General features: G+C 37.5%; 1 protein-coding gene across 4 annotated transcripts in view; it reads left to right on the plus strand.

The window, feature by feature from the left end:
* The first annotated feature begins 4,727 nt into the window (after nucleotides 1-4,727).
* Cytip (cytohesin 1 interacting protein) overlaps nucleotides 4,728-13,447 on the plus strand; it is a 69,596-nt gene continuing 60,876 nt past the window's right edge. Inside the window, exon 1 of one of the 4 annotated variants that reach the window (XM_070022909.1) lies at nucleotides 4,728-4,783. The gene's annotated coding sequence lies outside the window, so the exon portion shown is untranslated. Of the gene's footprint in view, nucleotides 4,853-6,538; nucleotides 6,600-8,929; nucleotides 9,028-13,447 lie in introns of those variants that run through there. The other 3 variants (XM_070022905.1, XM_070022910.1, XM_070022908.1) reach the window with 3 other exon arrangements.

Genomic DNA, 13,447 nt, shown 5'->3' on the forward strand with positions numbered 1-13,447 from the left:
ACCCACCTACAATTTTATATGATCAGCTTACTATATTGGAGTTTGGATAGTCCTCCCATGGCTATGTGTAGCCAGAACAGCCAAAAAAAAAAGGTGTAGCTTCTCTGTCCAATATCCTGGAAGCTTTAAAAAAGAGGATCCAATGCTATAACATTTAGTCTGAGGCTGAAAGCTGGGAAGTCCCTGGAAGCGTTGCTTTGAAAGCCTGAAGAATTATAGGCTGAAGTCTAGATATGGCAGAAGTAAAAAAAAGTGCATAGTATCATCAGATAGGAAATAAAAAGCTATAAGACAATATATATTATGTGTGTGTATAAATCTATATATGCACATATTTGTGCAAAAGGAAATGTGGGAATTCTAAACAAAATACTAATTATTGAATATAGAGATTTCAGGGAATGGGATGAAAAGAACAAGGGACTTAGGGAGAAGGAAACATTTCTTTAAGAATTATCTGTATTTTTGTGAGTTTTAGATTCAAGTAGTATTTAAAATACTATAAAATAATATTAACTCAGATGTGTGGGAACTCAATAGACTGTAGTAACCAAGGAATCTAATTATACTAGAAATTAGTACCACAACCATAACAAATTGGATTAAAAAGCACTTCTTTCCTTCCTTGCTTCCTTCCTTGCTTGCTTGCTTGCTTGCTTGCTTCCTTCCTTCCTTCCTTCCTTCCTTCCTTCCTTCCTTCCTTCCTTCCTTCCTTCCTTCCTTCTCTCTTTCTTTCTCTCTTTCTTTTTTTCTTTCTTTCTTTCTTTCTTTCTTTCTTTCTTTCTTTCTTTCTTTCTTTCTTTCTTTCTTTCTTTCTTTCTTTCTTTCTTTCTTCCTTCCTTCCTTCCTTCCTTCCTTTTCCTTTTTTTTTTTTTTTAGTAATGGAGGTTTGCATTCTGAATCTTGTATCTTTCAGTTACCTGGAAGATAGATGTTCTTACTGCTGAGCTACATTCAAGTCCTGTTTCTTTTTTAAAAATTGAATTGTTATTGTAAAGATGATGCACAGAGGATTGTAGTTACAGAAGTCAGGTAAAGTGTACATTTCTTTTGGAATAATGGCACCCCTTACCTAGCTCTTTCTCAGTTTTCCCCTCCCATCCCCCACCCACAAGTTGTATAGTTGATTTTCAACATAGTGTGTAGTATCACTGTTGCATTTGTTTACCCCTTGACCACCCCCATTTCTGTACCTCCCCTTACATTCCCAGAGACATATAAATGAACAAACAAGGCATAAAGAAAGTAAAACAAAAACAGCAATAAAAAAGCCTCTTAGTCTACCATTGAACCTTGCCAGCTCTCAATCTCTGTATCAGGGCACATTTTTTTTCCACAAATGAATACACTATGGAGTGATTCTTTGATGCTATGTTGCCACGTGGGTGCCCTAGTTCTCAGTAATCTTATAACCAATTGTTTTATTTTATTTTTTTATTTTTTTGTTGGTCGTGGGGCTTGAACTCTGGGCCTGGGTGCTGTCCCTCAGCTCTTCAGCTCAAGACGAGCTCTCTAACGCTACAGCACCACTTCCTAACCAATGGTTTTAATATTTAGTAGTGAACCTTGTCCAAGTAAATTATTGCATTGCTAATTATTAGATTGTAAAATACAAGTACCAGTGCCGTTATCTTGCTCAAGAAGGAAAGCTTAGATATGTTTTTATTTCATAAAACAAATGTCAATTAAAAATTATTGGACTGAGGATGTGACTCACATGGTAATTTTCATATAGCAAGCCCAAGGCCCTGAGTTTAACTGCTAGTGCTAATAATAAAAAGAGGAGGAGGAGGAGGAGGAGGAGGAGGAGGAGGAGGAGGAGGAGGAGGAGGAGGAGGAGGAGGAGGAGGAGGAGGAGGGTGAGGAGGAGGAGGAGGAGGAGGAGGAGGAGGAGGAGGAGGAGGAGGAGGAGGAGGAGGAGAAGATCATAGGGAAAACAATCATTGAAAATTATAGACTTTGTAGTCTGTAATATAGTGGTAATATCGGCAGGCAAGCTGAGATATTCTTCAGTAACTATAGTTTTAGATTAAAAAACAACAACAACAAAACAAAAACCCAACTTCTTGTTCCCATTTCCTTGAGTTCATTTCAATAAATATTATTTTATATGATCAGATGTACATAGGCATTGCACCTGTGTTCCTCTTCTAAGTGTGTTCTCCTTTGGTCTCACTGTATGTGAATTCCTGGAGACCTGTATAATTTATCATGTCCTGATATATTTTAGATCTAGCTTCTACATATGAGAGAAAACATGGGCTGTTTTTCTCTCTGAGCTTGGCTTACCTCACTTAACATGATTTTTTTCTATATCCATCCATTTTCCTGCAAATGTCAAGTCCTGTTTCTTACTACTCATTTTAAGACAGGAGCTCTCTTCCTGCCTGGATACTAGGCCTTGTTAGATTTCCAGATATAACTAGAATAACAGGTGCTCACCACCACCACCAGCTTTCTTTTGAGAAAGTTTCTTTTGGACTTTCTACCCAGGCAAGATTATAGGTATAATATTCCATAACCTTGTTAGTATTTTCATTACATTGTGCAAAGACTAAAAGACTACACTGCACAGACATATTCTACTCTAGCAAATTTGTTTTTCTTAGGTGTATGCTAGTGATTCAGATACGATTTTATATACACTCTGAGTAAATATGTTTTTTTTTTGTATAAAAGGCCAGTTTCTAATTGTTAGAGAACAGAGTTACAGTGAGGGAAAAGGCTAGAATGTGATGTATGGATTAGAATTGGAAGTATGGAAGTACCGATTTGGTTTTATATAAACAGCTTTTCTTAATGTTTTCTGGATTTGTGTGTATGAGAAAGAGACAGAGAGACAGAGAAAATTATTGGTGGGCTGGAGCTCATTATCCCCTATCAATGACAGCTGAAGTAATAACAGAGTAGGGCATGTGACTAGAATGTGACTTAGAGCTGTTAAGAGTTTTCTAGGACAGAGGATAGATGCAGGATGTGGTGTGCCTTTAGATAAGTGGTGTGAATGCAGTAGTAGCCCAGCTATGACCTGAGAAAGACTACAGTGTTAAACAACAATTATTGGGGTAGATCTTAAATTAATTCCCTATGTAGACTTTAAAGCAAGACATTCCAAGATGATAATAGGAACTGGTTTGTTTTCAGTTCATAAAATCATATTCCTTAAGAAATGTGGTCATGCTTTAATGCAGAACTTTCTCTGGTATTTCCAGGGACATAACTCAGAACTCCTATTCTCAGGTCAGGACTCTACCCTGGTTCAGATTCAGGTGGTAATCAAGCAGCGATTCATTTGATATCAGATAACTCTCCACTGGGGTGTTGGATTGGTCTGGCTGTAGGCCATAGCCAGCTGGCCATTGGTGGCAACATCCTGCCCTCTGCTGGATCTGGCTAGAAAAATGAATCCGTGTTGCCCACTAAAGAATTAGTACAGGAAGCATTTAGTTTAATCTAAAAATAAACATTTGCTTGCATATTTATAAAGTTTATACATTGCCTAATGATATTTGTATTTTATGGGGATTTCAGATAGCCTGGCCAAAAAAAACCTCTCATTATGTGTCATTAGGTACTTCTTGCTTAATAAATTTGAGATCCACAATAGATAGATATTGCCCACATTTTGAAAGAAATGACTATTTATGATTTTTAAAATATATGTACATTTGTGAGACCTGTTGTAGTATTCATGTGTGTTTCAAACTGGATGAGTTTGTGACTCCCCCCACCTAAAAAAAAAAAAACAGAATCCTTACCTTGCATTTTTAGAAGACAACAGATTGAATCCCTTTTGATTCACGAGAAAGTCATACATTTTTAAGAAGCAACTACTAGCATCCTTTGTCCTGCTAATCTTAGAAAACTATGCAATGGTAACCTCAGGAGATGGGTTTAGAAATGATATCAATCACTTCCTGTGTTTGGCTTGCCATTTTGTCATGGAAAGTAAAACAATCAGAAAAAGACCCATGGATAAGGGCTGTCTGCTTCAGCTACATGCTTGCTCATCTCATTAATCATAGATGTAGATTAGGTATATAAACTGCTCAGCATGAAATTACCGATCTTAATTCTCCTCGTCTCCTGTAGCAGTTCTACCAACACCGAAAGAGACAAGGATTACTCACATGAAAGCTTTGTTTATGGCATCATAAAAGAAAGCACTTTGAATTTATATTCCTCAATTCCTGTAATTGTAATGAGATTTATAGGTAGCCTGATTTTTTTTTCCTTTTGTGTGTTTGCTCAGCACTTAGCACGTTATGAGCATTCTGAAGAGCAGAGCACATTCCATTAAACAATTTGGCCAAGAAAGAGTGTAAATAAATGTAACAAACAGTGTAACTCAGTGCATAGTGGCCAACACAGCAAGCAGTAGATCAGAGAATAATGTGATCTCTCTGTAGGCATCCTTCTATCTCTATCACCCTGCACATAGTAGGTGCGCAGTGAAGATGAGAGAGGTTATAAAAAAAATAAAAAGTCTCTTTTCTAATAACTTGCCTGGAGTAAACTATCTTAAGGGTATATGAAGTAGTGATTGCTTCATGACTACTTGGTCATATGAATTAATATTTACAAAGTACTTTGAACTTCTTGGAAAAAAGAATAGTATTTTTGTTGGCACTGTGTCATGTTTGCAGTGGCACACAAAATTTCTCCACCTTTTCTTCCTCTAGCTGCTGACATTGTGCCCTCCTCCAGCCACATGAGGGTTAGGATCATGAGGGAAGGCTGCCTTTCCTGCCTTCCTACAGCCTACTCCAGCACTAGAGCACAGGTAGGGATGGAGCAAACATCCAAATAATTTCTTCAAGGTCTCCAAGGAAGCTGTGGAAATAAAACTTGGGTATGTACTGATGACTCGTAGCAGTATTCATGTTCAGAGTGATACAGGTACTCAGGGAGCCATGGAACAGACAGACTTCTCCATCAAGCTAGAGCTAGAGTCTGAAAAAGAGAGAGAGAGAGAGAGAGAGAGAGAGAGAGAGAGAGAGAGAGAGAGAGAGAGAGAGAGAGAGAGAGAGAGAGAGAGAGAGAGGAGAGAGAGAGAGAGGGGAGAGAGAGAGAGAGGGGAGAGAGAGAGAGAGGGGAGAGAGAGAGAGAAAGACAGAGAGACAGAGAGACAGAGAGGCAGAGAGACAGAGAGACAGAGACAGAGAGAGACAGAGAGAGACAGAGACAGAGACAGAGACAGAGACAGACAGAGACAGAGACAGAGACAGAGACAGAGACAGAGACCGAGACAGAGACAGAGACAGACAGACAGACAGACAGACACAGACACAGAGAGGGATTATTTAGGCAATTTGGAGTATATACATAAATTGCTGAATTCTCATATTTCTGATGAGAATTCAGAATATTATATATATAGTTCAATCAGAAGAAACATATTAAGACAACCCAGATTTCTTTTATATAAACAAAACTTACAGCTATTATTACACTCTTCTATGTAAAATTTTTTGTATGTATATTTTATGGTGGCAGCTAGAAGGATTGCTTCCATTTCATATATGGTTGGTCTAGTCCACATGATTTCCACTGCATTTGTTACTATTTTGAAGAAATATCTTTATGCTTAGGAACTCAGTAATGAAATAGTTCTAGTGTGATCTGGAGAACAAAAGTTATCTCTTTTTTTCTTATGGAGAATTATGAATGTGTTCAAGCCAAAAAAGGTTTTATTTTCTAGATTTACAACTTGTTAGTTTTCAACTGATCACTCACAATAAATATCTGAAAGTAATACAAGGAGAGCCAATTACAGGTTCAAAACAAGGGAACTAACTCTGCCATTCTTGGTGGCAGATCTTAATGGGAAGAACAGCTTCTATTTCCCACAACGTTAAACTGATTTGTTTTCCAAACCAGATTATGAATTTCTCTATAAGGATAGAAATCTATTTATATGATAGCTGCTGTCCATGTGACACCATTTTTTCTTTCTATAAATTATAGAGAAATCAATGTTATCTGAGAAAAATAAACCAACATACCATTGCATTAAAAAGAGAGATCACAAAAAGCAGTGTGTTTCATGCGTCAAAGAAAAGAACTTCAGGTTAGTGTGGTTTTAATTGAAGAGCATGAAGTTAACCGAAAGTAGGGCTTTAAGTTTTAAAGCAAAAATGATAGAAGGAAATGTCCAACTGAAATGCATTCATTATTTATCTGCTAACAAAAGCAAGTGGAAGAAAATTTGCAGTTAATTACAATAAATAGCATTTGAAGCTCTGAAAGCTTACAGGCTGCACAAAAGCCATATTTAAAACCTGTATTTGCGAACTTTTAGAGAAGTAACTTTTCTGCTCTGGATTATAGAATGAATTTCCCATTTGTACAATGTTCAAGAATCATATAGATATCACTTGAAGTTTTGTTGCTATTTTTCTCTGTTTATGACTATCTGACCATGTCATGAAAAAAAAATCGGAAACTGATGCTGAGAAAATGAGGCAGGAAGAACAAATTAGGGCAATTCTGTTTCTTTCTCAGTATGTTATTGTTCTGTTGCATAATGGGGCTGTGAGTTCCTAGGAGTTTGGAGACCAAGAGGTCTCAGTCACTGTGCTTTGCTCACTACATCTATGGTAAGTTTGACTTTGAGATGTGTGGGTTGATTCTCATTGTTCCTTATTTGGTCTCCTGGGGGGAAATGAAGGGGAAATTTTTTAAATAAAGTTTTATCTATGAAGGTAAGAAACATATTGAAAGAATTTAATGCTGATTATGTTTTTACTCAAGCATTTAATTAGTAAACTGACTGCTTTTGGGGGTTTTATTTTCTCAGTAATTTGGTCTTCTACTTACTTGTTGGTATTAGATTATTTTGTTGTTTCCTTGTTATAGGCAATGGATTTGCTGCTAACTATGTCTTCTGTTGAGAGAAATGTTGAATTTAGGACATGCAGACATTTTTATAATAGAAATGTTTAATTTGAGTGTGACATCTTTGTAAGGAGAGGGACAAAAACAAGAGACTGCTCTAAAAAGTTGAAGGTTTTTATTAAGAGAAAAGAGAAAGCTGACAAGGCCAAGATTAAGTACTACAACTCAAACATGACATTCATATGAGTTAGATAGGACAAAACAGTGTGTGAATATGTAAGAGAAAGACAGAAAAAAACTGATTCTTTTTTATTTTTTATTATTCTTAAATAGTTGTACAAAAGAGTTTCAATTTAGCATGTCAGTTTGTGAGTATAATACATCTTTTTTGGTGTAAAATAAAAGCAATGCTTTTTGTTGCTTTCTTTTTCTTTTTCTTCAAAAGAGGTTTTATTTTTAAAATATTTATTGTAAAGGTGATGTATAAAGGGATTACAGTTATATAGGTAAAGCCATAAGTACATTTCTTTTAAACAGTGGTATCCCCTCCCTCATTTTCACCCAGTTCCCCCCACATTCCCTTCCCCTGCAAGTTGTAAAGTTCATTTTCAGTATAGTGTCTGGTGAGTATCACTGTTGCATTGGTTCACCCTTTGTCCTACCATTTGAATGCAATATATCTTGATGATTATTTTCTTACCTACCATCTACGCTATCCTTTCTTAGGATGGGATACTCTTGTTCTTTCTTCTCTGCATCATTTGCAAAGGAGCAGATAGTAAACATTTTCATCCAAGGGCATATCCCTTTTGTGTATTCTAAAAGTCAGCACCTATTTGCCTTTAGATGCTAAGAGGTGGACATGAATGGGGTGATCAGAGCTCAGCTAAAGGCAGCTGCAATTTAATAAAGTAAATCACCAGCTAAAAGGAGAGAGTTCTGAGCAGGGTAAGATAATTTGTTAAGCCCCCATCAGGTCAGTTACACTTTTGGGCTAAACCACCAGTGGTCAGCCTTTGTTGAATACACTAAGAAGAAAGATAGCACAGCAGATTCAAACATTTATTATATAAGCCCCTTGGTGAGTGTACAGTTCTGGCCCTTGGTGAGGTATAGTAGTTATGACTCTGAGAATCTTAATCTTGCGAATGGTACAGGTGTTGAAGGATCTTTTCCTTTTATTTATTCATTTTTAAATTTTTAGCCAGTTCTCACTGGTAGCCCAAACTCACCCTCCTGCCTCAGGTCCTGCCTGCTGGGATTACAGCTATGCCACCAGGCCCAGCTGGAGAAACTTGTCCTAGCATTTCTCTGATTTGTTTATTTTAACGGAGGCCAGCAATTTAGGTCAGACCAGTGAGAAATAACTGCAAATCTAAATGCAGAAGCAGATCCCGTGTCACCCAGACCTGAGTTTGAGCCCCTTGTAGCTTTTCCTCTGTAAGATTTAGGGTATTCTTTTTTAAATGTGCAGAAACACATCATATACCAAAAAATAAGGCATGCAAAGTTTATTGGCAAAGTGAGTGGTGCATAATAGCTAAAGCAATTAACTAAATTTCTAACAGTGGAGGGAGAAAAGTGATGTCTCTGCTGCTCTATGTGGCCAGAAAAAAAATGAGCAGAATAGGATTAAGGTGTCATCAGCCAGGTGACAGGTAGTGTTTGGGTTTTGGGAGTATAGACCTAGTGTCTACAAGTAGATTCTAGATTAGATGATGAATAAAGATGAGAATACAAGACACATTTTCTCACTATCACAAATTTTTCCAAGACTAGTAATGAGCAGTCCAGATGGCACAGTTAATTGGAATTATAATCAATCCCACAATAGTATTTAAGTCAATAGTTTAATTGATTTTCCTAAGGAAAGCCATTAGAGGAGCTGCTAAAAGAGAACAAAGTGAAATCCATCAAATCCATCAAATTCTGATTTGTTTACATCTGCCACCAGCCCTGCATGGAAGTAATGAAAGAAAAGGAAAATGGTCAGAGAAAGGAAAGGAACAGTGATCGCAAATCAACTAGACGGTGATTAAATCAAATACTCATCTGGTAATTCAGTGCAATGTCAGGTCAATCTGAATCAACTTGCTGGCTGGTATCAAGCTGATGACAACTACTCTTCACCGAAATGCAGCACCAGGAGTAGAGGGATCAGCATCATAGGTGTAGTTCTGAACAACCAAGGTGAAATATGGGGTACATAACTGCTGGGTGTAATAGCTGCAGCCAACACAATGGGAAATGTGAATGATGAGAGAGGTGATCTGTGATCAGGCTGCCAGATAGCTTAAAATTGTTTTAACCTCTCAGGGGACTTAATCTTCTCTGTTCTCTTTTAGTCTGGATCTACTGTAAGACAGTAGGGATAGCATTTTCCCTCATATTTTTCTTACCAGCAAAGTAGTACATAACTGGAGGTGTCGGAGTTATCACAAAATGCTAGTATTTTGAGGAGTGTTGTTTACCCTGAACTATAATTTTTTAGTTTCTTTTCCATAAACCAAAATTTCAACCTAAATGCCATTTGTAAACAGTGTTGTATCAGTGCTGATATGTCTTTGGGTGTTATTGGCATATAACTGACCAAGATGGTTATTATGCCAAATTGTTATCAGACATTGAACAACCAATAATCATTGGAAATGAGGAAGAAATGAGAAAAGCTCTGACAACTGTAGCCATCATTATTTGAGCACCTACCATTTGTCAGGCTGTGTTTGATTATCAATCCTCACCATTATAACCATTTCCCAAGTGATTTCTGAGATGTGAGAGAGGTAGTAAATTCATCAATAGACTAATTTTAACACCAATTTATTCCAAGTGATTGCTTGGTAATCCAAAGATACAATGGAAAGAATGAAATTCCAATCTAAATTATCTGGATTTGACTCTTTACTCACTGTTTATATTGAGTGATATTGTAAAAGCTATTTCATTTTTTAAATTGTCATCTCAATTCATTGGTGACAATAAGATTACCTTAATTAATTGAAAATGTGTTAAGTGAACATTTTATAATACGTTCAGCCATTTTATGTGTCCCTACACCCAATGTATTTCTAATTCAGCCCTTTTGCCTGATTATATGTAGTTTCACATTCTGAATCAGCAGTGTTTCCCTTACCTGGCAAAGTTAATATTAAATACTGTTATACTGCCTGCCAAATTAGTCTTTCTTTATGGCATTAGACATTATTATGATTTATTACAGCCTTTTCTATTATCTACACCATGCCATCACATTACTGTATATATACCCATTAATAGGTATATATGTGTACATATATAAATACACATATAGAAGCACATGTATAAAGAATTATGAGTATCTACTACATAAAATCTATTAATTCTTCCTATGAAAAAGAAGTGTCCTTCCAACTGGAGCTCCAGTAAAGATGTCATTCATGTAATCAGCTCCATGGTTCACAAGGGCTGGCCAATGAACTAGGAAGCAACATGGGTGAGTGAAAAGAGGCCACCTCTTCCTGCGATCTTATCTTAGACAGTGAATCTATTGTATTTCAGTACTGCAAAGAAGTACACATCATCGTGAGTATTCTGATTGTTACAACTCAATAGGAATGCTTTGTAACTGCAGTCCCCAGAAATTTGGATAGGTTTTTTCTTGGAAAATACTTTTTTGGTCAGTTGTTGGGCTTGAACTCTGGGCCTGGGTGCTTTTCCTGTGCTCTTCAGTTCAAGGCCAGATCTCTACAGCTTGAGCCACAGCACCACTTGCGGTTTTCTAGTGGTTTATTGGAGATAAGAGTCTCATGGAGTTTCTGGCCTGGGCTGGCTTTGAACCGTGATCCTCAGATCTCAGCCTCCTGACTAGCTAGGATTAAAGGTTTGAGTCCCAGGTGCCTGGCTTGGAAAATTCTTTTACATGTTCACAAATTCATTTCTTAACTAGGTTATGAAAACCAGAGAAAAAGCAAAATGAAAAGTGGCATGTTGAACATGGTGGTGCGATGATCTATATTTCACTAAAGGTCTACAAGAAAGATGAGTAAGAATAGGAGGAAACTTATTTAAAATAAGAAGAAAAAGATATACAGTGGGAAATTCAGAGATAAGGAAATAAGAGCTGATGATTGGAAATGAAAAGCACATGATGTCATCTCAAATCTGAAGCAACATTGGTATTGGAATGTAGCTTAGCACAAATAAAAACTATTGGGCCAATTGTTACCATTGGTTAGCTCCCTACAAGCACTGGAGTACACAGTACAAGTGGAAGGAAAGATCTGAGCTTGTCTTACTAAGAACATATTGATAAAAGTCAGTTAAAAAAACCCTACAAAACTGGTTCAGTCCTTAAATTTACATTTTAAAAATAGATACCACATAGCTTTCACTTTATTTCCAACAGATTCAGATTAAGATAAACCAAATGAATCAGGCACAGGTGAGGCAGGCCTATAATCCTAGCTACTCAAGGAGGTTGAGGTCTGAGGATTCAGATTTGAAATCAGCTCAGGCAGCAAAGTCCATGAGATTCTTATCTCCAATTAACCACTAAAAAGCCAGAAGTGGAGCTCAAAGGGTAAAATTCAGGTCTTGAGTGAAAGAGCTAAGGGACAGTGCCCAGGCCCTGAATTCAAGTCTTAGTACTGTCACACACACACACACACACACACACACACACACACACACACACACACACACACACAAACACACACACACACACACATACACACACACACACACAAAACATAAAAAGAGACAAATTAGGGGCTGGGAAGGTGGCTCAGTGGTGGAGTGCTTGCCTTACATGCATGAGGCCCTCGGTTTGATTCCTCAGCACCACATAAGCAGAAAAAGCCGGAAATGGGGTTGAGGCTCAAGTGTATAGTATAAGGCTAGTCTACAGCTGAAGAGCTGAGGGACAGTGCCCAGGCCCAGAGTTCAGGCCCCACAACCTACAAAACAAAAACAAAAACAAAAACAGACAAATGACATATATTCAAATGAACAAGACTTAGATTTCAGTCTCTTATTTTCTATTTGTTCACGAACTTTCTAATTCATGTTATAGAATAAATTGGGAAGGGTGTATGAACAGCAAAGGTAGATAAAATTTGCTGATTTACTGTTTCTGAAATTTTCTACAGTCTAAATATTTGTGAGTTTCCAACTTTCCTTACATTCTTTTCAGTTGTGACTTTCTGAAACTACTTAGAGGAATTTCAAAGATGTAATTATTTTCTTCAAACACCTTTCTCCCTTAGGAAGGTGAATATATTTCCCTCTTTCTTGCCTGTAGGCTCTGTTCTGTGGCTAGGACAATTTATGTCTCTCATTTTTTGTTCTCCCCTGGCTTCTTGGTTCTAGGCAACTTTCCCTGAGGAGTCAGATTCTAACCAACTTGCTTGCAATATAATGCACATCTCATTCACACAATCAAGTTTATACTTTCAGCTTCTATGTGCCTCTTCCACTAACACACAACCTTATCCCCTTCTGTACTAGCCTGAGCACCAGCACTCAGTCCTATGTCTTCTAACAGTGAATGACAACTCTCATAAGCCTGGTGGAAAGAATGTTGCTGTCTTTCATGTTCTTTTAGTATTTTGGCAAAACACCAATATGATTGTTTATATCTAATAAACTTGTAGGGAACCAAAGTGTATTCAAAACTATATTTTTATAAGGAAAATCATTTTCTTTCCACCCAGTCTCAGTAAGATGACATTCGGTTCTCTATTGGTCCAGGAGATGAGAAGATAGTTCTTGGATCTTGAAACTGTGAGATCATTGAGCACCAGGACATTAATCATCATGGCATATGTATTATTTTCTTCTTTGTTCTGCTGAGCCCAGATGATACATATAAACTCACACTCCTCCCTGCTCGCTTCGTTCTTTGTCCCTCTTCATTTTCTATTTGAAGGCAACTTTAGCTGCCACCAAATACTATACCCCAAGTGGCAATTTTTCAAATGCAAACAATACTGTGTCAATTTATAGGACTATCCCATCATTTGGGCTGGTCATCTCTCAGTGGGAACCTATCCACTGGCAGTGTAGTGATGATTTTGGTTTGCTGATTCTATCAAAATTATCACCAGAATTACATGCTCATTTAAAACTGGAATGTGGCTATAGGTAGCCTCCGATACATTTGGATTCACTAAGTTTGTTTGGAGGCGTGAAGGTATGTCAGCCTGAGGTTTCTTTCTATGTTTCACAGAACCTTTATTCCCTATTGGGATTCCTGCTGCCAGTAACCTCAGATGCAAGTTCTATTACCCTTGCCTCTAGCTCTAGCATTCATCATTTATCTAGCAAAGAAGGTGAGAGAAGAAAGAAGGAGAAGGAGAAGAAAGAAGGAGAAGGAGGAGAGAGAGAGAGAGAGAGAGAGAGAGAGAGAGAGAGAGAGAGAGAGAGAGAGAGAGAGAGAGAGAGAGAGAAAGAGACCGAGAGAGACCGAGAGAGAGAGAGAGAGAGAGAGAGAGAGAGAGAGAGAGAGAGAGAGAGAGAGAGAGAGAGAGAGAGAGAGAGAGAGAGAGAGAGAGAGAATTATCCATTGTCAGGCACTCTTAAGTGTTAGAAGCAATAGAGAGAAAAAGGATGAGACTACTCTGAAAGAAGGTAG

Source organism: Dipodomys merriami, unplaced genomic scaffold (assembly GCF_024711535.1).
Source record: "Dipodomys merriami isolate MVZ:Mamm:240054 unplaced genomic scaffold, mDipMer1.0.p SCAF_1, whole genome shotgun sequence".
Taxonomy (NCBI): Eukaryota; Metazoa; Chordata; class Mammalia; order Rodentia; family Heteromyidae; genus Dipodomys; species Dipodomys merriami.